The sequence below is a fragment of the Periplaneta americana genome, chromosome 8 (genome assembly GCF_040183065.1).
Source record: "Periplaneta americana isolate PAMFEO1 chromosome 8, P.americana_PAMFEO1_priV1, whole genome shotgun sequence".
Lineage (NCBI taxonomy): Eukaryota > Metazoa > Arthropoda > Insecta > Blattodea > Blattidae > Periplaneta > Periplaneta americana.
Window position 1 is genome coordinate 22,808,523 of NC_091124.1, and position 24,058 is coordinate 22,832,580.

At 36.3% G+C, this 24,058-nt stretch overlaps 1 protein-coding gene and 1 non-coding gene across 5 annotated transcripts in view; one reads left to right on the forward strand and one right to left on the reverse strand.

Moving 5' to 3' along the window:
- The window catches only part of spas (spastin), a 614,416-nt gene that overhangs the window by 511,710 nt on the left and 78,648 nt on the right, over nucleotides 1-24,058 (forward strand). The window lies entirely within an intron of this gene.
- Nucleotides 9,439-9,511, reverse strand: TRNAG-GCC (transfer RNA glycine (anticodon GCC)). Its single transcript has one exon. It is a non-coding gene; the product is annotated as a tRNA-Gly (tRNA).

Here is a 24,058-nt window from a genome sequence, read left to right on the forward strand (position 1 = left end):
CTCTGTGTGTTTCATTCACGTACTGAAGGCAAGCAGTGGCGGTATCATGTCGCTTTACAAACTCTGTCTCTACAAGCAGTAGGAGGTGGTTTCGTGAAGAATGAGAAAGAGAACTTCTTTGTTGTTCTATCGGACAAAATGCAATATGTTTACTTTGCTCACAGTTCAATTAGGAGTATATAGAAACATTAATTCCCACGCTGAATAATGTATTATTATTATTATTATTATTATTATTATTATTATTATTATTATTATTATTACTGACCACTAAGTATGTGTTGCGTATAATTCTTCTGTACATGCATGAATATTGATATTTTTAAAAACATAAAATTTACAAAAGTACAAAATTGCATACAAAACAAATAATACAACACAGAAATACTTAAATAACCACACTAAACATTCAAATATATATAATTCAACTGGAGTTTACAAATTAAAATGCAATAGTTGCCCACATTTTTACATAGGACAGACAGGAAGATCCTTTCATACAAGATACAACGAACATATTAAAGCTATAACCAAACCTTACATTACATCAAATTATGCAGATCACATTATCGACAATAATCATGACCACAATAATATAGAAACAGATATGGAAATTTTACACATCACACCAAAAAGTTCACAGTTAAACATCCTAGAACAATACGAAATATATAAGAATACAATAGCACACCCACAATATATACTTAATACGCAACTACAGTTCAATACGCACACATTGTTTGACGTCATAGTACGTCATAACATACAGACAACCAACTCCCACCCCTACCATCGACAACTGCACATCGCAGAGCCAAAATCAGCAGTGGTTCAAGAGACACTGAAGACGACGACAAATAGCGTCGAAACGGGCCGTCTGTCGAAGGTAAATACCTTTTTAACAATTTTAACACTTTTAACGTGTGACAGAGTAAATTTTATGTTTTTGACAAAGTGTTAACGAGAACTTTAATCAATGATATTTTTAGATATTCTCCCTAGAAGGATAAAATTATTAGGTTTTATCTAAATTTTAATCTTCTTGATCTTTAGATGAGGGTAACTATTTATTAGTTATTCATTTAATAATAATATTGTAGAAAAACTGATTCAATATTATGTGACAACGAACTGTTAAACGCCAGGAATTGGCATGTCTTAAATCATAGCCAGGAAGAGAAAGATGACATAAATAAATGTAAGGAAGTCAACTACCTAGTGGGGCTTGAAATATCTCGTGCTCTAAATCCTTTTAATAGGACAGAATTTCTCAAAAAGTAGTGATTAAAATAGCTTAAATAACTTGTCCATGAGAAGGCTTTAATTTTGAAAAACTACGAATTTCTCGACCAAGTATCAAGAGAAGTATTTAGAAAATTCCTAATTATATTCAAGAGGAAGGTTAAATAAAGAAGCAAAAAAAAATGTTATATTATTTGCTGGCTCTTGATGACAGCAGTGACATTACTGATACAGCAAAGCTTGAGATTTTTATCCGCGGGATTGATCAAGATGTTAGTACAGGAACCGCCACTGGTTGTAGTTTTCATGCCAAGTACCTTTCCTCCGTCTCCTTACTTCATAGGCTGTCTGTCGCATGTAATCACTGCAGTTCGAGTTCTGGTCACCGCTGGTCTAAGGGCAGGCGAATGCAATGAGCAAGGAAAATGTCTTCCACGAGAAATGATGCGTTCCACAAAGTGTCAGCAACTTTTAATGTAACCGTGTTACTCTGTGGCGGATTATGAAACATTTCACGAAAGCCATCTGAAACTTGTTTCAAACTTGTCATTTATATGCCGGTATAAACGGAAGTAATGCTCAACAATAAAAATTCTTTTTCTGTGATGTGAGAACCTGGCACATACTATACTTAAGTTGGGCTCAGAAATAAAATCAAGAAAGTTGTATCATTATAGCTAATCTGCTTCCAATCTTGGGTTCTTCGGCCTTAATATTCTGAGGATAATAAACTAACAGTATAATAGATACTGACCAATAGCTGAAAATCCTTCTTAGTTTATGTGAACTGACCGGCTTGGAGCAAGATCACTGAGTAAGGAAATAAAAGACGAACGCAGACAAGAAATAAACACAAAGAAAATAAAACAAATATTTATATATCTAAGCTTACTTGCAAGCGTAATTATTTCACTGTGTGATCACATGGCTTTGAAGTCCTCGTTATTCACAAAACGCTATAAGCTCGTATAAATTAATTTGCAAAAAAGAGGCTCATGACAACAATCACCTCCTACATAATAGCCAAATTGGCTAGTCTCTTATATGAGACAACTCATCCTGCCTAAGGTATTCCGTGGTTTTCCTCAGGCGTAAGACAAATGTCGGGATGAGCCCTATAAGAAATGGGCCACGGACCTATATGCCTTTCCCCATATATATTCCCCTTTATTATAAACGACGTATGCCCTATTTCAGAACATATATAAATTGTCTGTTAAATATAGGAGGTCACTCAATTAGTCGCAATTGAAAGGACAGGAACCTCTCAAATTGCAGATTTAGATTACACGGCGCTTCTTCCGACGGCCTTCACATGCTTTGTCATCGAACAACAGATCACAGCGTCTTGCCATCCTAACGGCAAACACCAGCCAGCTCTTCCTCTTCCCGTTCCGTGATCACTTGATCAAATCTCAGTCCCCCTCGCGTATGTTGTACCTAAGAGGTTACGTCCAATTTCGGCTTCCCCTTCAACATTTTCTAGAGTTCCTTCAGTGGAGCAGCGTAATCCGGAGTGAGACTAGTGGCCAACAGGCTTGGAGCTCACATATTTAGTTTTGTACAGCCCCCAACCCCTTGCAAGGACGCGTTTTGCGTACCTTTTAAAATTTTTCCTCCCAATTCTCTTTCGATTTTTCGATTTTTTTCGAGGTGATAATCGCTGGATCCAGATCGGGACTGTACGATGTATGTTCCAACAATTCCCATTTGAAGCGTCGAAACAGCTCTAGACTGCATAGTTCGGTGTGCATTATTGTGAAAAAAGACAACAGCGAGTAACTTTTATTATAAACGTTTCACGCAATTATTCGGTTTTCCTTAAATTTCCTATCAATATTTTTGTTTTTCTCGTAATCACAGCACAAACTTCTCAACTGGCGGAACTTTCCAATATAGGCATATTATTTGATAACTACAAATAACACTTTGACTCAGAAAGTGACACATAGCTTTCCAATGAATTGAAGCGGTGAGTTGAATAACCATTCAAGTCCATTTACACAAGTTTCGAGAAAAATGCAAATATATATATATCTTACCTAATTATTATTTTTTGCACGTAATATTTCTGGTTGTTTTAGAGATCAAGACAAAGTAGTATACCAACTTTTAAAGTCATAACACTTGTGGAAATATCCTAAATTTAATTTCAAATTTGCAAAAAATGAATGATCAGAAATGGACTTGAATGGTTATTGATCTCACCGCTTCAATTCCTTTGAAAACAGATACCGTATTCTCGAAGAAATTTGGAACCCCTGATGGTCTGCAATGTTTACCTTCCAAATGCCTCTAGTAAATCTACCTTTCTCTGCCGATATTCTCGCCTTAGTCTGTAGGATTTGTAGCCAAGGAGCGTTAGTGTTTGGAACTGAGAGGTGATTTAATTGGATTAGGGTTGATCAAATCCACAGTTTCACATTCTTGTTGCTGCTTGAACCTGGAAATGTTGTGTAGAACTATGCGTAACGAAAATTGCTTGGGATTGAGGGGACTTTCAAATTAGTTATAAATTCTTCAGTAGCAAACTTTTTCCCTCTTGCATGTCACCGTTGGGCACTTGAGGCAATTTCGTATTGAGGCAGCAAACTCTCTCCTTGCCGCTTATCCTTGTTAGGAACAGCTCATTATAAAAAACACTTAAGAACAAAGGGGACGCATTTTCCTCCATCTTCCCCGCTTCAGTCACTTCCTCCCCAAGTGCATACATCTGATCGAGATAGGTAAAGTAGTTATGTTTTGTTCCATGTTGAATGTAAATAAAGTCGCCGGGCCAAGGAATTCCCCAGTATTATTATTATTATTATTATTATTATTATTATTATTATTATTATTATTTCCATTTTATTTCCTTGTTACATCCTCTGTCCCATCTCCTACAGCGGATAAAGGAACTTATTCTGGAAGACTGGAACAAGCAATGGCAGAATAGCACAAAAGAATAGTAATTAGAGAAACATTTTCCCCACCATACATAAAAGGATGTCATGCTTTATCCTGACACAGTTTTTAACTGGACATGGTAAATTCCAGCAATATTTCCACCGGTTCCATATCACAAGCTGTGTCAACTGTAAATGTGGTAAAATTAACAAACAGTTGAACACATTTTGTTTATGTGTCCCATACCAGCGGTTTGAATGATCTAAGCTAATTTCTTACATAAATATATCTGATACTGAACATGGCAAGCCCCTTCATCAAATTCTTTTCAATAACCACACTTACAAACGCCTCCTCTATTTTCTAAATACTGTATTTTCAAAACTATGGTATTTTATTCCCTCTTTTCTAGATTTTCTTTATTCATGTGTTTTGTTTTATGTTGTGCAATATTAATTGTATGTTAATTGTAAAATAGCATGCATTCAGTAACGTGAATAATTATACTGATATAAATTATTCACCGTGATGTATCTCTGACCTTAGTATACCTCCGGTCGAAGTAGGGTTTTAATATTAAATAAATGAACATATTGTTATTATTATTATTATTATTATTGTTATTATTATTGTTATTGTTGTTATTATTATTATTATTATTATTATTATTATTATTATTATTATTATTATTATTATTATAGATCCTGTTTCACTGTAAATAATTTTAAATTTCGTTATAAAAATTTGCTTAATTTCGGTGTTACTCACTTACTTACTTACTTCCTGGCTTTTAAGGAACCCGGAGGATCATTGCCGCCCTCACATAAGCCCGCCATTGGTCCCTATCCTGAGCAAGATTAATCCATTCTCTATCATCATATTCCACCTCCCTCAAATCCATTTTAATATTATCTTCCCTCCGACCTCCAAACTAACACTGTATATGCATTTCTGGATTCGCCCATAATTTCGGTGTTACGTGGTACAGAAACATAAACTTAAGTTCTTCGGTATTATTTCACATTTAGAAGCTGTACCTTCATCACTTTCATAGTGAAAAATATACAGTACTGTATATTTCTACAAGTACTAGGGGGTTTCCATCATCAAGGGGATCATAAGATTATTTTGTAGGCTACATTTCAACATTATTTAGTTTCCTATCGGCACTTACATGTTGTGTAGAGAAATTTGTCTAAGTCTCCCATCTGTATGTAATTAATAATATAAACTAATAGGCACCAGAAAACAATGTGGCTAATTTTACATAATATTTGAAAATAAAGTCACTCGAAATACACCTTGAATACTACATTCAAAATGCTGTATTTAAATAGGGTTTGAATATTGAATTCAAACTTTGTACATAAATGTCAATATTTTGGCACATTAATTAAACATTTCGTGAAAAAAATCTTGACCTGGAAGGACTATGAATATAAAATGTTTTTATCACTTGAAAAACCGTGTTTATTGAATCCGTGGTTTGTGAAAACTAAGTATCTACAGAGAGAGACATCGAAAAATTACCACACTTTGCAGGGGACGTATTTGTTGAGCGCACGCTATTACGTAATGTTGGATCAGTAGTACACTTATTATTGAACATTATTTGTGTTATTTGTGACACCACTCGTCAACTAAAAATTCCGTACGCTTCCCGTTGTCCGCCTACTCCATCCCCACCACTCGGGAATTTTAGGTGCGGTAACTTTTCGCTGCCTCTCTCTGTTTTATATAATAGGTGGAAGGGTACGATTGTATATTTAAATGACATTATTATTACATACTATGTATAAATAACAACTGTATTATACATCTGAATATAAAAAATAGTAATTTCGTCTGCTTCGACACGTCGGTGTCGTTGGTCCGCGCTCCTATCGGCGGAAATTGCAACCCTTGGGGACATGTTTCGATGGGCATAACATACTGAACTTTCGGATTTCCCGGTCTTGTAAGATTACTTAAGCAAAGCTTGCTTCAGTGCATTGCAATATTGCATGTTTCCATAGTAACCAACTACTACGAGAAACAAGAGAGGGAGCGAACACTGCCACCCAGTGTAATATCACAGTCTAGTATATACAGTCACGAAGCTTAAGTTGTGAGGGTCCTAGGAACAATAGACTGTACCGGTACTATTTCGCATTGTCTGTAATGAGGCGATATTAGCGATCCTAGTGGTTAGCAACTATCTATGGATGCGAAGAGCAAAGCCATCAGCTTTACAAGGAAAAGAAATAAAATAATCGCATCGTATACGTTAGGGGGTGAAACCATTCCGGAAGTTAACAAATGTAAATACCTCGGAATAACATTTAGCAGCGATCTCGGCTGGGGGGAACACGTTACAGACACAGCGGGAAAAGCATGGAGAGCGTTACACTTTGTGATGAGGGTACTAAGAAAAGGCTTTGATAATTCCAAAGAGATTGCATATAAATCACTAGTACGTCCAGTAATGGAATATGGTGCTGCATGTTGGGATCCTTACAGATTAGAACATATTAAGACACTGGAAAAGATTCAAAAACGGGCTCTCAAGTGTTGTCGGAAAAATTCACCATTAAAATGGGACACACTCACGGACAGGAGAACGCGAATTCGATTATGCGCACTGTTCAAAACATACAGAGGTGAGCCTACCTGGAGAGAAATAAAAAATAGGTTGCAGCCGCCAAATTACTCTTCAAGGAACAACCACTCATATAAATTGAGCGAAAGAAGACAGAGGACGGACACTGGAAAGTTTTCTTTACCCAATCGTACTATCAGGGACTGGAATGCTTTACCTGCAGACTTACTAAAGGCTTTACCAACAACCAAAGATGTATTTAAAAATAGACTTAAGGATTTTACTAATATACGGTAATTATACACAGTATTTAAAGGGTGTAAATGATATTTTGTTATTGAAGTGTTGTATCAGTGAAGAATTATGTTGTGTCAGTGAAGTGTGTTGTGTCAGTGAACTGTGTTGTGTAAGTGAAACGTGTTCCTGTCAGTGAAGCTTTATAGTTTATAGTGGCAGTGCAAAGTATTTGAAAAGCGAAATGTTTTTGGAGTGTTAGTGAAATCAGGATAGAATCAGTGAAATGTGTCGTAGTTCCAGTGCAGTGAGTGAGTTGACAGCGAAATGAGTGTAGTGCTGAAAGGTACTTGTGCAGATATGAAAATATCATACTCGTGGGTTTTAGTTCGAACTTAGGTTTAAGATACAAATTAGATTTACTTTAAATGTTATTTTAAGTGATCGTGCTGCATTTAATTTAGGATGTTCCCTGTTATTATTATTAATATTATTATTATAAATTATTGTTAGTATTAATTATTAGTATTATTATTAATTGTATTTTAATTAATAAATTTATTATTGTCATTATTGAGTGTAATTAGTTACCACTGCCACCGGGTATATACCCATTGCAGTGTGAATAAATACATACATACATACATATTTACTACATATTGAGCTACGTGACTGTATATACTAGACTGTTGTAATATGATATGACTACGTTGGAACAAGGTTCATTGGATATGCGTACTTGAGGAACCGAATTTTATATGTTGACATCCATACGAATCGCTCTTGTACCGTAATGTTAACTCTCACGCATCCAATTCCCCTTCGGAATGTTTGTATCACGATTTCGTGTCGCTACCTGTGTAGTGCGTTTTTACACGAAGGTGCTGTGCCGGTATATCATGTGAGCGTGCCGCGGAGGCACCAGACATGCGACGCTAGAAATACCAGCACAGTGAATCTCTCTGTGTTTAAAATAAAGAGCGCCACTTTTGCAAACTGGCTCAAGGGAGCTTTTCATCTGACTTCTGAAAGAGAAACCGTGTGCTGCATATAACTTCTGTTAAAAGAACGCTACTTAAAGCACTTCTTTTCCGCTCACTTTTATCTTTTTAAAATGTAGGATTACATTTTACTTCTCCCTTGTCGTTTTGAATGAACGATTCCGTGTGTTTATTATTTGTTTGTATACTTCTTACTTTATTTACGTTTGTATACAAATACCTTCCTTCAAAAGATTGTTTATAGAGATTATCCTGGCTGACGTTTTCTGTCTTTTATTTATACTATTTTTTTTTCCTGAGTTTCTTCGTACTAAAACCCTCAGTGGAACATCACCTATTGTGAATAATGTTGTATATAATACAAGAAAAATACAGTATTTCCACCCCGAAAGATGAGCCGTATGAAATCTTGAAGTAATGTTGGTACGTATGTATTTATTTACACTGCAAGTGGACAAGCACCCAGTGGCAGTGGTACAAACAATATAAACGATAAACAATAAAATTACAATACACAATACAATTATACAATACATAATACAATTAGATACACAATACAAACAATTAGAATGTTATGTTTTATTTAACGACGCTCGCAACTGCAGAGGTTATATCAGCGTCGCCAGATGTGCCGGAATTTTGTCCCACAGGAGTTCTTTTACATGCCAGTAAATCTACTGACATGAACCTGTCGCATTTAAGCACACTTAAATGCCATCGACCTGGCCCGGGATCGAACCCGCAACCTTGGGCATTGAAGGCCAGCGCTATACCAACTCGCCAACCAGGTCGACCAAACAATTAGATACACAATACAATCATAATTATAAAACTGTAATTGTTACTTTCATCTTCTTTTAAAATAAGTTTAGAAAATTTTCCTGAGCTATCCTTTTTCACACTCAAGTTTTTTAATTAATTCGACATATTTATCCTAATGCTCATGGCTTCCGTTGAATAGAAATATTATATCAAAAGAAGGATATTAAGGGGGGAATTTTCAGTGAATTATTTTTAAGTTCTGGTGAAAACTTCGTGGACTGAATAAAATATGTATTAAAACAGCTTAATAGGGACTTCAATTCCTCGAAATCGTAAAAGAATATAATATAGTAGGCGTTGAACGAGAATATTGTGAATTATTTATTGCATTACGAATAGGAAGTTACCTGGTGGTAATGTTGAAACGAACACAATTTACACCAAAAAAAAAAAACAAATACAAAACGCAACACAAAGAAGACGACAAAACACAAAGCGAAACGCCAATACAAAACGCATCATACAGCAAACCAAATACAAAATCACAAGATGAACACGACTCACAACACGAATAAAGACTTTAGAACAGACTAAATCATTCTTAGGACTAATCTGAAGGAAGCACTAAAGTTGACTAAACGCTTACACTTACGAAACACAACTACGTTTGCAAATATAGCTTTCAGGTAAAGCTCCCGGTGAAGCAGACTTGAATAGATTCAAGGTAAAAATTTGTTCCGGGACCGGGTATCGATCCCGGGACCTTTGGCTTGGCGCACCAACGCTCTACCGACTGAGCTACCCAGGAACTTCACTCGACACCGTCTCAATTTTTCCCTTCCCCCCCCCCCCACATATCTCGAGTGAGCTGACAAGACGCCAGACAACTACACTTATTTATTTACAAAACCTTTCGCAGCACTAAATACAATGAAACAGTAATGCAAGAAAACACAAACAGAACACAGGGAAACGGTGAAAAATCGTATGAAACTCTAAAACACAATAATTAAAATTTATTACACACTAACACTTACGTAACATTTTTGTTACTAATAATAAATCATTTATAATTATTAGTATTCTTATTATAACAACCTAATTTATTTTTTAATCTTTTCATTTCTGGAGGAGAGCCCTCAAAAGTCGCTTCAGGTAGCTGTTTCTGTTTATTATGATCCTATTTAAAAACGAAAACTTTTCTAGATCGGTCCTGTGTTGCCTGTATTACTCGTATGAACAGTAAAAGGAAGTAGCAGGAAAATCAACAGTACAACGAATGCCTACTACAAGATTACCAAAGCAAATAATCGCTTATAAAAGAGAGGAGTGCTTTATCGAGACCAAGATATAGACGACTGCTTAACAAATGAAAATGGAACAGATCAATGCCCTAATCCATTGAGTGAAGAAGAAGAAGAAGAAGAAGAAGAAGAAGAAGAAGAATAAGAAGATGATGATGATGATGATGATGATGATTTATGAACAGCATAATAGCATATTTATATTTTTGGATTTTGTTTATTTACATAGTCAAAGTTATTTTTTTAAGAACAACATCTTACAGGTAACCTGCTTCACTTGCAATGCACTGCTGAAGTCGCTTTTGAAAACTTGTCGTGACACGAACACGTAACTCCTGACTAATGTGTTCAATTTTATGTCGAATCTTGTTCTTCAGTTCTTGAATATCATGTAATCTATGTGAGAACACACCCTGTTTCAAATACCTCCCTAAGAAAAATCTGGAGTTGTCAAATAGGGTGAAGGCGAAGGCCATGGGATGTTACCAGATCTGATTCTGCAAAAGTATTTATTGAAAAGTCGTGTGACTCGCCATTGTGACTTTCTGATTTGAAATAAGCATTCCTTCCTTTCATATAAAAGGTAATTCATATTATGCATGTTTCCCAGAGAAACTGTTGTACCCAAACTGTGTCACATTTACTGAAGACATGTATTCCTGTGAAAAATATTGTTTCTTCGTAGAACCGCAGTGATTTCTCAGTAGACTTCGTATAATAACAAAGTAGAAATGGATTTTTTTAAACGTAAACTTTGAATCGTTAAGTGTATGCATTTTATTGTACATACATGATATTACATCTATGCATTTTTTCGAAATAATATACAGGGTGATTCAGGAAGAATAAGACATATTTATGGAATGGTAATATAGACTATTCTGAGTAAAAATGTTCATACAAACATGTATTCACTGGATGTGAAGATACAGATTTTTTAATGTTACACGTAATACACCTTACAAATGAATGAAGGAACGACAAATGACTCAGTAGTATTGACTACGTATAAAAAGCAGTACGCGCGTGTCGATCTTCTGAGATCGTTTGAAGACGGAACTGTTTACAATGAGAGTAGAGAAACAGCTGTTTATAGTTTCCTTGGCTACAAGGATGGGCATGTTTTTCCAGCATGACGGAGCCCTTGTACATTTTAGCAATTAAGTGGCACATCTAAATCTCGGATTCCCAAAACGATGGATCGGCCTAGGTAATCATGCGCATTGGCCATTGGCCATTGGCCATTGGTAGACTTTTTACAGTGGACATTTCGCGGTGGACTAGTTGACTGATAATCATTGATATCATGTAAATAAACAATAAATGTAATCAGTAGGTCTAAGACATTTGTCTTGACTTGTCACTTTCGAGTCTTGTTATGCGTGGCATTGATGCAGCTCCATCTTCACGTCCTTGAAAATTAGATACATGTTTATCTGAATTTTTTGCCCTGAATACTATGCAACCACCTTCTAAAATAATAATAATAATAATAATAATAATAATAATAATAATAATAATAATGATTTATTTTAGCTGGCAGAGTTAAGGCCGTAAGGCCTTCTCTTCCACTCAACCAGCAAAAAGTATACATACATATGTATCAACTTACAAAGAATTCAACAATTTGGTTTAGATAAGAGCTACATGTATACAAGAGTTATTTACGAATTAAACAACAAAATACTATGAACTATTGATAAAACACAAATACAAACTATGTAGCAGAATTAAGCTAAAATACATAAAATGTTAATGTATCCCAAATAATGTTAGATAATAGAAAGAGATTATTATGAGACAATTTTGAAAATACAGCATGTACTATTCTTCCTTAATCACCCTGTATCAGTACTTACAAGCAAACATGATATAAAATTCGGGGTCATTATTTTTTTTTTTTTTTTACTTTCAAGTAATAATAGCTTTGCTTTAATTACAAAATTTCATTTATGGCATTCATTATGCATACATATTGAGACAATGTGTAAATATTGAATATAAGTATCTTCGCGTTCTTTATATTCATTATTAGTCAGTTCATGATAGAACTAAAACTTCTTGTACTGTAGTTTTTGTAGTGAGCAACTGAAACTCGAACTCGAGGTCAAGTTGCAACAATAAGTTGCTACCGCTGCAAGTAAGATATCACTTTGACGGGAAATATCCGTGAACATCGATCGAAACAGACGACGTCCTCCACCGAACTTGTCTGAGTCGGGAAGGGCATGTCAAGGCCAGTGTTTACCAGTCGCCAGTTACAGAAATTGCTGAACTGTGAAACCGTATCAGATATTGAATCGCGCGACTGTTTCTCAGAAAATATCGAGAGCTCCAATATTGGCTGTACACACAAAGGATAGCCACGTTGAAGGAAGCAAAGCTCTGTTTTTGTAAACATTGCTTCTCAAAGGTTCTGCCCGCAATTCATCTGCTTTCAATAGCCTGCAAATATATAGAAGCAAATAAATAAAATTGTGATTTAATTGCAGTAAAACACTCGACAGCAATATCACGAGCACATCATCGTAATCATTATCAAATACATCGATTTAATTAGCAGGGACAACGTTTCGGTGTCCATATGTTATGTGTTTAGTTATGTTTAATTAATTGTCATGCACAGATCGGTATTATTATTATTATTATTATTATTATTATTATTATTATTATTATTATTATTATTATTATTATTATTATTAGATAGATAGATAGATAGATAGATAGATAGATAGATAGATAGATAGATAGATAGATAGATAGATAGATAGATAGATAGATAGATAGATAGATAGATAGATAGATAGATATAGGTAGGTAGGTAGGTAGGTAGGTAGGTAGGTAGGTAGGTAGGTAGGTAGGTAGATAGATAGATAGATAGATAGATAGATAGATAGATAGATAGATAGATAGATAGATAGAACTCTATCTCTATCTATTATTATTATCATTATTATTATCATCATTATCATCATCATCATCATCATCATAAATGTCATTCTCATTACACCATCGTTATAATCAGAAAACAAATTATATTTCTGGTCTTCTTTGAATATAGCCTCCTACCGGTATATTTTTGTGCTCTTCTTTCAAGGCATAATGCATTTTCAGTGCGCTATTGTTCAAATGCACAATTTCTTATACACTGTTTTCCAGGTACACTACTTCCATTACACTTTCTTCAAACACAAACACACCAATTTTTCGACACTGTTTTTCAAACACACTACTAAATGTACACACGGTTAGCGCGTCTGGCCACGAAACCAGGTGGCCCGGATTCGAATCCCGGTCGGAACAAGTTACTTGGTTGAAGTTTTTTCCGGGGTTTTCCCTCACTCCAATGTGAGCAAATGCTGGGCAACTATCGATGCTCATTTCACCGGCATTATCACCTTCATTTCATTCAGACGTTAAATAACCTAAAATGTTGATGCAGCGTCGTAAAATAACCTACTTATAAACTACATGTACACTGTTTTTCAAACACAGTATTACGTGTACACTGTTTTTTTTTTAAACAGACTACTACACTTACACTGATTTTCAAACATACTACTATACTACATGTACATTGTTCTTAAAACACACTACTACTGGAACATTGCTTTTCAACACACCAAACATTATTACATTTATATTGTTTTTCAAACACATCAAACACTACTACTTGTGTACTAACTTTCAAACACACTACTTCTTGTACACTTTTTCAACAAACTACTTTTTATACTGTTTTTCAAACACATTACTACTTGTACACCATTTTTTCAAACACGCTACTATTGTACATTGTTTTTCAAACACACTACTACTTGTACATTGGTTTTTAAACATGCAATGACTTGTAAACACTCTACTAGTAGTGCACTGGTTTTCAAAGATACTGCTACTCGTACTTGTGCACGTTTTTCAAACCTACTACTGTATTTGTATACTGTTTTTGAAATACACTCTATTTCTTGTTAACTACTATCACAGTCTAGTATATACAGTCACGAAGCTTGAGTTGTGAGGGTGCTAGGAACAATAGACTGTGCCGGTATTATTTGGCATTGTCTGTAATGGGGCGATAGTAGCGATCCTAGTGGTCAGCAACTATCTATGGATGCATATTTACTACGTATTGAGCTTCGTGACTGTATATACTAGAGTGCGCTACTCTCTAAATACTTTACTCTTTGTACTCTATTTTTAAAATACGCTATTTCTTGTACGCTGTTTCCAAAATATATTTCTTATACACTGTCTTTTTTTTTTAATACACTTCATTTCTTATACACAGTTTTTTACAACAATGCGTTTATTTGTTGTCTTCAACACTCAACCTACTGTATTCAGAGTCGGTACTATAAATGAGGACCTCCTGGGTGTTTCTTTCCGTTCAGGTTTCAATCGCAAGTTAGTTACAAAATGAGTGAATAATATTCATTTCAGTAAATGAGCTAGCAAAATCATTTGTCACTTATTTTCATTGATATTAAGGAAAGGTTATTTTTCACGAACAGTCAGAAAGTGATCAATTGTGACATTCGACGGTAAACCAACAATGATGGTTTAAATTTTATGCTGGACATATTCTGGTATACAGCAGAACGGTAGGCCTATATCGGAGAATGGAGAATTCATTAGAGATGATATTTAACAACAATTTAAGAAAGCTTTACGTTTTAGCAAGTGGACATTTATAAGCATTTTTGTGGAGCAAAAATTCGACCAAACAGAGGTTCGCCAATCTCCTCATTTATGACGATTCATTGTTGCGTTGAGGTTTCATGTACAATATCTTCATTTCGTATCAGTACTTACACCGAATTTTATTAGCTCTAACATTAATTACCAGGGAACGGATTTATATGAACTAAAAATATATGAAATATGTAAATATATATGTAGTTATTTTTACCAAAATATGGAATTAAATATGGATTTTTACGAAAATATGGAATTAAATATGGACTTAAAATTATAAAAAAATGACTATGTACGTTAAATATTGGTACATTTTAATCAAACTAAACAAAAAATATAATGGACGTACCTTATCTTCCAATGTAGTTTCAACAAAACACAATTTTTATTGTCTGTTACCATAACAATAGGTTACAAACATTTCTTTCAAGTGCTGAAAAGTGAATCTTCTTCTATTGTCTCTGAGGATAGATTTATACTGACTAAAAGAGCGTTCGACGTCACAAGAAGTAACTGGTACATAATTCAATTTCACAATGTCTGCTGGGGATAAGTCCAAGTTAATCTTCACTGTTGATTCACCACTCATCACAGCAACAACCTTTTGTAGTTCTTCATATCCAGGGTTTTTTGAAAGTACAGTGTCCACCTTAGCTCTTACTGCATCTGCAACTTTACCTCTACCACGATTCAGTTGTTCCACAGTACTATTTATAATTTCAAAACTTTCAGATAGTGAAAGGTGCCTATTTTGGAGACTTTTGAGCGTTTTTATGATGCATGAAAATGTATGCTGAATGTGAGCTAAGTCATTCTTCACACTTATGTCACAGGTAACTGTTTTCGCAGTATCAATTGAGACTGCATCTTCAGAGTCCAATGCAAGGAGAACATTGTTAATAGAGTCTATATGTTCGGCATAATATTCAACTGCTTCTAGCCATGTACCCCATCTAGTTAAAATTGGCTTTGGTGGCAATGGAATTTCAGGGTACATTTCTTTCAACACGTTAACTCTACTGGGAGCTTTGAGAAATACTTTTTTCACTGATGAAATCAACAAATCTACTTTAGGGAAATTGTCTCTGACCACTTCTGCCACACGATGAAATGCATGCGCCACACAAGTAAAATGAGTCAATTTAGGATATACAACAGATAATGCTTGTCCAGCTTTGACCATATAAGGGGCAGCATCGCTAATAAAGAATAACACATTATCGTACATAATACCCTTTGGCCACAGGATACCCATAGCTTCGTTGAACAGTTTAACTATAGTTTTGTTATTGCACTTTTCTAGAACATCACAATGTAAAAGAATTCGTTCAGAATATTGTTCACTTAACAAACCGATAACTACATTACCAACAAGTCTACCTTCTTTGTCGGGAGTCTCATCAATGGAAACCCAAATTGAACTATCTTTAATTTCATCTCTTATCTTCTGTATTGTCTCATCGTAGATGGATGGAGCATACGTCTTCCTAAGTGTTGACTCATCCGGGATTGTATGTTGAGTATATTTTTCAAGGAATTCCCTGAAGACCTTATTCTTTAGTTTGTAGAGAGGAATATCAGCAGAGATGAGAGAACGGCACAGGTCGATGTTAAACTCAGATCTTACATTCGATGTTGTTGGTTGTGTTAAAAACAATTGTCTCTGCTTGGAATTTAGTTGTTTGTTGGCCTGATGTTTACTAGTTGTAATGTGTTGTTGCACCAGGAACTTTTGTGTAGATGATACTGCACACTGACACAAATTACAAAATAATATTTTGTCAGTTGATAAACCATCTTCTTTAAATTCTGAAATGTAACTTGTTAGTTTTGATTTTAAATTGACTGAATGACGTACTTTTGGCATATTTACCGTCTTTATAGTATGATTTACAAAACTGAACCTATGTGTACTCTGACTGGCATTTAACTGTTGAGCTGCACAACTGAAGTCTGTTAAAAATTTTAAATTAAATTAATACAGTTTTGTAACTTACTTTCCCATTGTTGATAGGACTGCTAATTTTCAAATAACTCTGATGTTAAAGGGATTACTGAACATGTGTTTAAATCTCTATTGTTGAAATGTATTTTTAAAAGTTAATGGAATTTTGTTTTGTTTTATTGTTAAACCTAATATAATATGGACTGTTTTATATGAAATATGGAAAATATATGGAAATTAACGAAAATATGTACTAAACTCTAAAATATGGAAAAATATGGAAAATAAAAGTAGGATTTTTCAACCCTACACATTGTGAAACATAAAGATAATGCAAAATATAAATTATATTAGCTTTATAAGTAAATATGTATTTACATATAAATCCTTTCCCTGTTAATTACTGGCATATAGCAAACTAATAACACAAATTGCTCTTGGTCTGTTCTGAATTATACCTCGTGAAGCAGCCAACAGTTTGACGCATGATATCTGAAGTTTCTGAAGCTCTAGCACCCCATATCGCGATATACATCAAGTTTCCTACAAATCAAGTGTTTGCCTTTAGTTATAATTTCTCCTCTTCAATGAAGTGGAGGCTGGTAACTCGTAACTATCAATACTGCTACGAATGTTACTATACAGAACACGATGCCATCTAGGGGGACAGAAACTTAATAACAAAAACAAATCCTACAATCATGACGTCACAAATTGCTACATGTTGCAGACTGATGTAAGTTGTTACTTATTGTTGAATTCTCGTCATCTTTAAGCATTGCCTATGAAATGCAAACACATGTGAGTATATTCTTATAAGCAGGGAAAGGGATTTGGAGTATTATAAAGAATGGCGAAACGTAGTATAGATATTCGTAGCTCAGTGACTGTCAAGCGAGCTGCGTCACAGAGCAAGCACGAGTACAGTCCACTTCATACAAACTTACACGCAACGTGCTGTAAACGTATTTCAGAATAAACAATTGTTATAGTTTAATGTCATATAGTGGACTACATACATAATCTGCATTTCATTTTGAACGACATGTGTTTTTCTTGGCAACGCATAAGACACCAATAAACAACATTACAAATATGCATAATTAAATATCAATCTCTGCGTCCTCGCGTGTCAGTGGAAATGTTGATGCCTGATAGACAGTTGTCTTCTGTATGGAACTCGCCTCTGAATATGTATGTTTTTCTGTCAGGAGCGTGTTAAACTAAAACCTTTATTTACAATATTATGAAATATAATATGTATACAACGTATACTACAGTATTTACAATATATACAATATTTACAACATAGCCTATTACAGTATCATTAAATGTTGATCAAAATGTAGAACCAAACGAAATGGCATTTTCAATTAATGCTGTGTTTTGTTGATGAAACAATTATTCCTGCTGTGCCTTGTTATAATAAATTGTAAATATAATTTCCAAATTTTCAAAATACAACTTTGCTCTGTTGCAAGGAAGGAAATTTTTTTAACATGGAAAAACTCCGCTCTACATCTACAGAGACAATTGGAGAGAACTTGCAACAAGATACGTCAATTAAATTCACATGTTGAATGACGTCATTGGGACACGTCTTTGTTAGTACATCTGAAATCCGACTAAGAATACTACATCTATCATTTTAATGAAACTATGTTCATTTTTTCACCAACACGTTTTCCTACTTCACATTCTACAGCACTCAGTTTATTTACAATAGTCCTCATAATATTTATTTGCTCAACTAGTGCTACTCCTAACTTTTCTAACCAAATAATGGCATCCGGTAAATATAAAAAAATTGACTTAATATCCATGACTTCTTTTTAGATTGTTCTATCATTTAGCAGTTCCTGGCGTATTTGAAACGCAGCCGCGTCATCGGGAATTGTTTCCTGAATTTTGATACTCGATCTGGAGCTTTTACAAATATAGTCTTTCAATTTTGTATTGTTAGTTGGTTTCACTTTCGGCATTGTACCTGCACTTCACTACTCTGAACTGCAAACCTGCATGTTGACGTTCTTATGCGACAACTGTCCCGTTTACCTGTTGTTGACGTGCAGAGATCTGCGAGTATGTCATGGAGGGGAGGACTTGGTATAAAGGGTTGTAAACAAATGACTGTGTAGATGCCAATACTAGCTTTTACTACTCCAAATTCCGTTCCCTACTTATAAGCAATTCACGTATTTCAAAAATATACCTTAGCCCTAATTCTGGTACGCTGTTATTGACTCTGTTTACTTGTATGTAGCCTATATTGTTGCACAGTTTCCTTCTTGTACACTGTTTATTTCTGGTACACTTTTCACACAGTTTATTTTTGTACACTGTTTTTCACGCACTTCATTCCTTGTATATCATTTTTCAAACCCGGATTATTTCTTGTACAGTGTTTTCCAAATAGGTATTTATTTTACACTGATTTTTATATATACTGTAGTTTATTTATTGTGCACTAGTTTTAAAACACAGTTTACTCATTTTCCCTATACACAGTTTCTTTCTTGCACACTTTTTCAAACTGTTTATTTCTTGTACTTTATTTTTCGAACTTTATTTTTCGAACACTTATTTCTTGTACACTGTTGTAAAAACACAGTTTAGCCTATTTCTTGTGCACCGTTTTTATAATATCCCGGTGTCACAGCAACTTGTAGTCGTCTTCTGGTGGTAGCCATGCCTCTCTCTTCCCAGTGTTGTCCAAGATTCCTTTGGGCCACAAACTCCATAAAACACCATTTTTCAAAAACTGTTTATTTCTTGTACGCTCTTTTAAACATTGTTTATATGCTGTGCTTTCTGTTTGAAATAGTTCGTGACTTGTACCCTGTAGCACAGTTTTTCTTGTACGCTGCTTTCCAAACACCGTTTATTTCTTCTATTCTCTTTAAAACATAGTTCATTTCTTGCACGCAATTTTGTAAACAAAATTTATTTCGTGTACATATTTTTTTCAAACAGTTTTATTTACTGTACTCGGTTTTTGAAACACAGTTTTATTTCTTGCACGCTATTTTTGAATCACGATTTATTTATTTACACTTTTTTTAAACACAGTTTATTTCTCGTACGCTATTTTTTAAACATAGTTTATTTTCATGTACACCATTTTCAAATACAGTTTATTTCTTGTACGCTGTTTTTAAATATAGTTTATTTCTTGTACACTGTTTTAACTCTTCTTATTTCTTGTATCCTCTTCAGCCATACAACATTTTACTGTACACATTTTTCTAAACATGTTACATTTTTGTACAGAACATATATTTCTAATCACTATTTTGCAGTTACATCGTAGTTTTATACACTGTTTCTGAAGCATACTGTATTATTTTCTTGTGCACTGTTTATCTGCGGGTTCGAAACTGTCTGCCCAATTCCCCCACATGTTATCCGATCTCATCTCTGGTAAACTACGAGCAGCTTCTTTTGTTCTCAATTACGTTTTACTATCTCTCTCCCACCTCTCTCCTTGCTCTTGCTCTCTCTCTGTTCACTATTGGGGAAGTTCTATATTAATATTACGTTCGGTACATATCTCACCTTGCTCCTTTCCTTTGTATGGGTCGTTATCCATCAAGGGAACCGCTTCTCTTTTTTTCCTTCGTAAATGCCGTCCACATGAGATAAGAATTACTGCACAGCAGAAGTTTCCGTCCTTGTTCTAATTCAGTGCACGCAAACCCCAAGATGGGGTAAGTTTCCATTCTTCAGCAACTGGGATTCGCTGGTTTTCTTTGTCACAGGGGTCCTCTTAGCGGAATGGCTGCTACTTCGATCTTTCACGCCAGAGACCCGGCGTCAAATCCCGAAGAATAGGTGACATTTAAATGTTTCTAATCAAGACTGCTCTGTTCTCGTCTTCCAGCTTTATTCCTATCAGTTACTTGTTTCATGGCGCAGCTTTAGCCGAACGGATAGAGCGGTCGGCTTTTCATGCTGGTAATCCGAGTTCAAATCTTAGTGGGCCCAAGTGGAATAAAATTTGTGGTGGATGAAGACTGCGTTAGGTGGTGGGCTTTCGCGGGTACTCCTATTTCCTCTACCGGTATTCCACCATCGCTATTTAATCATTAGCATCATCATACTGTTCCCGAGCGTGTTCCCGAATCGAGTTTCCCCGAATAGTCATTTTTCCTAATTCTTTTCCCAGAATCCAATTTCCCGGATGTCAGCTCATCCGAATGCATAGTTACTTCTCCTGAAATCTGCCGAAGTAAGGTTGCCAGAGTGAAAGCTGGGCAATAATTATAAACGGGTTTTGTTATGACTTGGTAACCTATCTCGAGATTAGAAGACGTGGCGGTGCACAACTTCTAATCACTAGGACTAGACTATATACCAATGTACCTGGGTTAAATCCCGAACCTCCCCGCATTCATATAAAAAAGGCATATGTCACTGTTGATAGGGATTCGTCCGTCGGGTCCACACCTGTGAAGTAACGGTTAGCGCATCTGACTTCGAAACCAAGTGGCCCGGGTTCGGGGCAAGTTGTTTTTTGCGGAGTTTTCCCTCAACTCAATATGATTAAATGCTGGATAACTATCGGTGCTGGACCCCGGACTAATTTCACCGACATCACCTTGATTTCATTCAGACGCTAAATAACCTGAGACGTTGATAGAGCGTTGTAAAATAACCCACTAAAAAATGTCGTCCGTCGGACTGGGACGTTAAGCCTGGCGGCTCCCTTAGTACAATTCGACAGGAGTAGGCTACGTGTGGGTATCGGGTTTCCCCTTCTCCCTTCTTTATGTTCATTATGATCACCCATTTCCTACACTACACTTACACGAACACTTATACATGCACTCATTCTAGTACATGACATAACTCTCCCCAGATACACATATTCATAGCGTGACCTGCCGAAGTGGTGTGCAACTTGAAAAATGGGTCATGGTCCTACCATCTATCCGGAATATGCGAAACCCGAATCAAGCAAGTGAAGTGGAAAGCATTGAATACACACATATTCAAGAAAGTAGTAATCGGGAAAATGGACTCCGGATATTGCATTCAGGGTTGTTTTCTTTTGGGGAAATGGTCATTATACAGGGTGTATAGAAACAATACCTACAACGCTTAGTATGTTGGGCGGGACGGTAAACTGATCATTTTTCAAGAAAGTACCCAAGTGCGGAAAGTTTTCGCGTTGTGGGGCGTCGTAGTTTGAGAACGGTTCGGACATGGTGATGAGTGTGCGTTCTACATTTCATTAAGAAACCCAACAAGAGCATCACACCGTACAGGAAACTACAAAAGGTGTTCAAAATGTTGTCCTCCTGCTTGATTGCAAAGCGTACATCGGCGGTGCAGAGACTGATGCATATTGTCAAACAAGTGCTGCTTTGTGCTCAGCATTTCAGTCGCAGCGTGGATTCGTTCGATAAGGTCCTCCTCTGATATTACAGGAATAGGATATACCATAGTACTCCACAGAAAATAGTCAATAGGTGTAAGATCAGGTGACCGTGGTGACCATGGCACAGGTCCCCCTCTACCAATGTAGCGCTTGTGCAGGAAAGTTAAGGCGCAGTTCGTCCATCCACCTGACGCTGATGACTAATGGGTTGCATAACTACGTAAACAATCCGATGAAACTTCGACGCTCGACAGCGCCCAAACCATGAATTTCCGGACATGAGCTTCCTCTTGAAAAATTATCAGTTTACCGTCCTGCCCAACATACTAAGCGTTGCAAATCTAGTCTTTCAGGTAAAGCTTCCTGTAAAGCAGATTTGAATAATTTCAAGGGAAAAATTGTTCCGGGGCCGGGTATCGATCCCGGGACCTCTGGTTGAACGTACCAACACTCTACCAACTGAGCCACCCGGGAACTCCACCCGACACCGTCTCAACCTTTCCCTTTATATCCACACAACTCGCGTGGGCTGACGAAGCGCCAGAGACCCACATCGAGTGCACACAAACTCTGTGTGACTTGGAATTGTGGTTTTCTGTTAACGTACACAGTGACGTATATATTATGCAAATCTAGTCTTTTAGATAAAGCTTCCTGTAAAGCAGATTGAGACGGTGTCGGGTGGAGTTCCCGGGTGGCTCAGTTAGCAGAGCGCTGGTACGTTCAACCAGAGGTCCCGGGATCGATACCCGGCCCCGGAACAATTTTTACCTTGAAATTATTCATACTAAGCGTTGTCGGTGGTATTTCTATACATCCTGTAGATATTGTATTTGGGATTTTGTACGGGTATCCTGCAGACCACCTCCCACGATGCTATGCGGCAGAGAGTTTACAGTTGCGGCCTATTCCTCCTAGAGGGAGACACCCACCCATCTCCCACCGTTAGGGAAAAAATTGTTTCGTTAGCAGAACGCTCAAAAAAGTATTGCTTCTCGTACACCACCAAGACCGACTTCTGCACAGTATTTAATGCAATAAAAGAACCTCCATTCGACGAAACGAGCCACTGGTGCATGCAAAATTGCTTGTTTACTTTTGCCGGTGCTCGGCTTCAGAATGTGCTTGACATTTCCAGCTGAGCACTCGCCACAGGTCGGCCGGGTGCAATGAATGAAATGAAATGCCTTGCTTACGAGGTACAGTCTGGCTTGCTTACATGGGACATGATGCTGAGGTGCTGATTTCTATTATTTATAAAGCTACTGTGTCGACCTCGATGTTTTTGCGGTTTCTACGCTGGCAGTCCAGACCCGGCCGAGGCCGTTGCAGGATGAAGATAAATTAATTTTTCCTTTAAAACTTCCACAGTCGTTCACCGATTCCTGAAGCAAACACTGACTGTCCGATACGCGCTGGCGTTCGATAATGTTCCCAGTGCTAGACGGGGACGTCATGTGGCGATTCTCGATAATATAATAGGCGGAAGAAAATTCCGAATAGAAGTTTAACTGTAAGAGCGTTGACACGTGGAAAAAGAGTTAAAGCAGCGATGCCCAACCTTAACCGCAAGAGGAGTCGGCGGATTTACCTCCACCCTCTCTTTACGAAGCTACTACGCATTCATGTACTCATGACGTCACAAACTTCTCTTATTACAGTGGCGGCTTCAGTTAATTTCAATGTCATTATTTTGTGATGGAAAGAAAATCAAATAAGCATCTTGAACACCTTTTCTGTTAGTGGCTTTGTTGGCACTTACTTCCAACCAGTTCGTCAATGTTTGCCGCAAAGGATGAACAACAGAGTCTTAAAAGGTGGACCAAATGTTCGTGCCCTACTCTATTACGAGATTGGCTTTTTATTTGATTCATTCTCGAGAACATCTGCTCGCAGATATATGTAGAACCAAAGATTGTCATTAAATGCGCAGCAAACATTCGCAATCTGGGAAATGTTTCCCTGGGTAAAGATTTAAACAAATCCCAACCTTCTTTCCGAGAACATTTCGTGGCTGTAGAATTCTGCAAA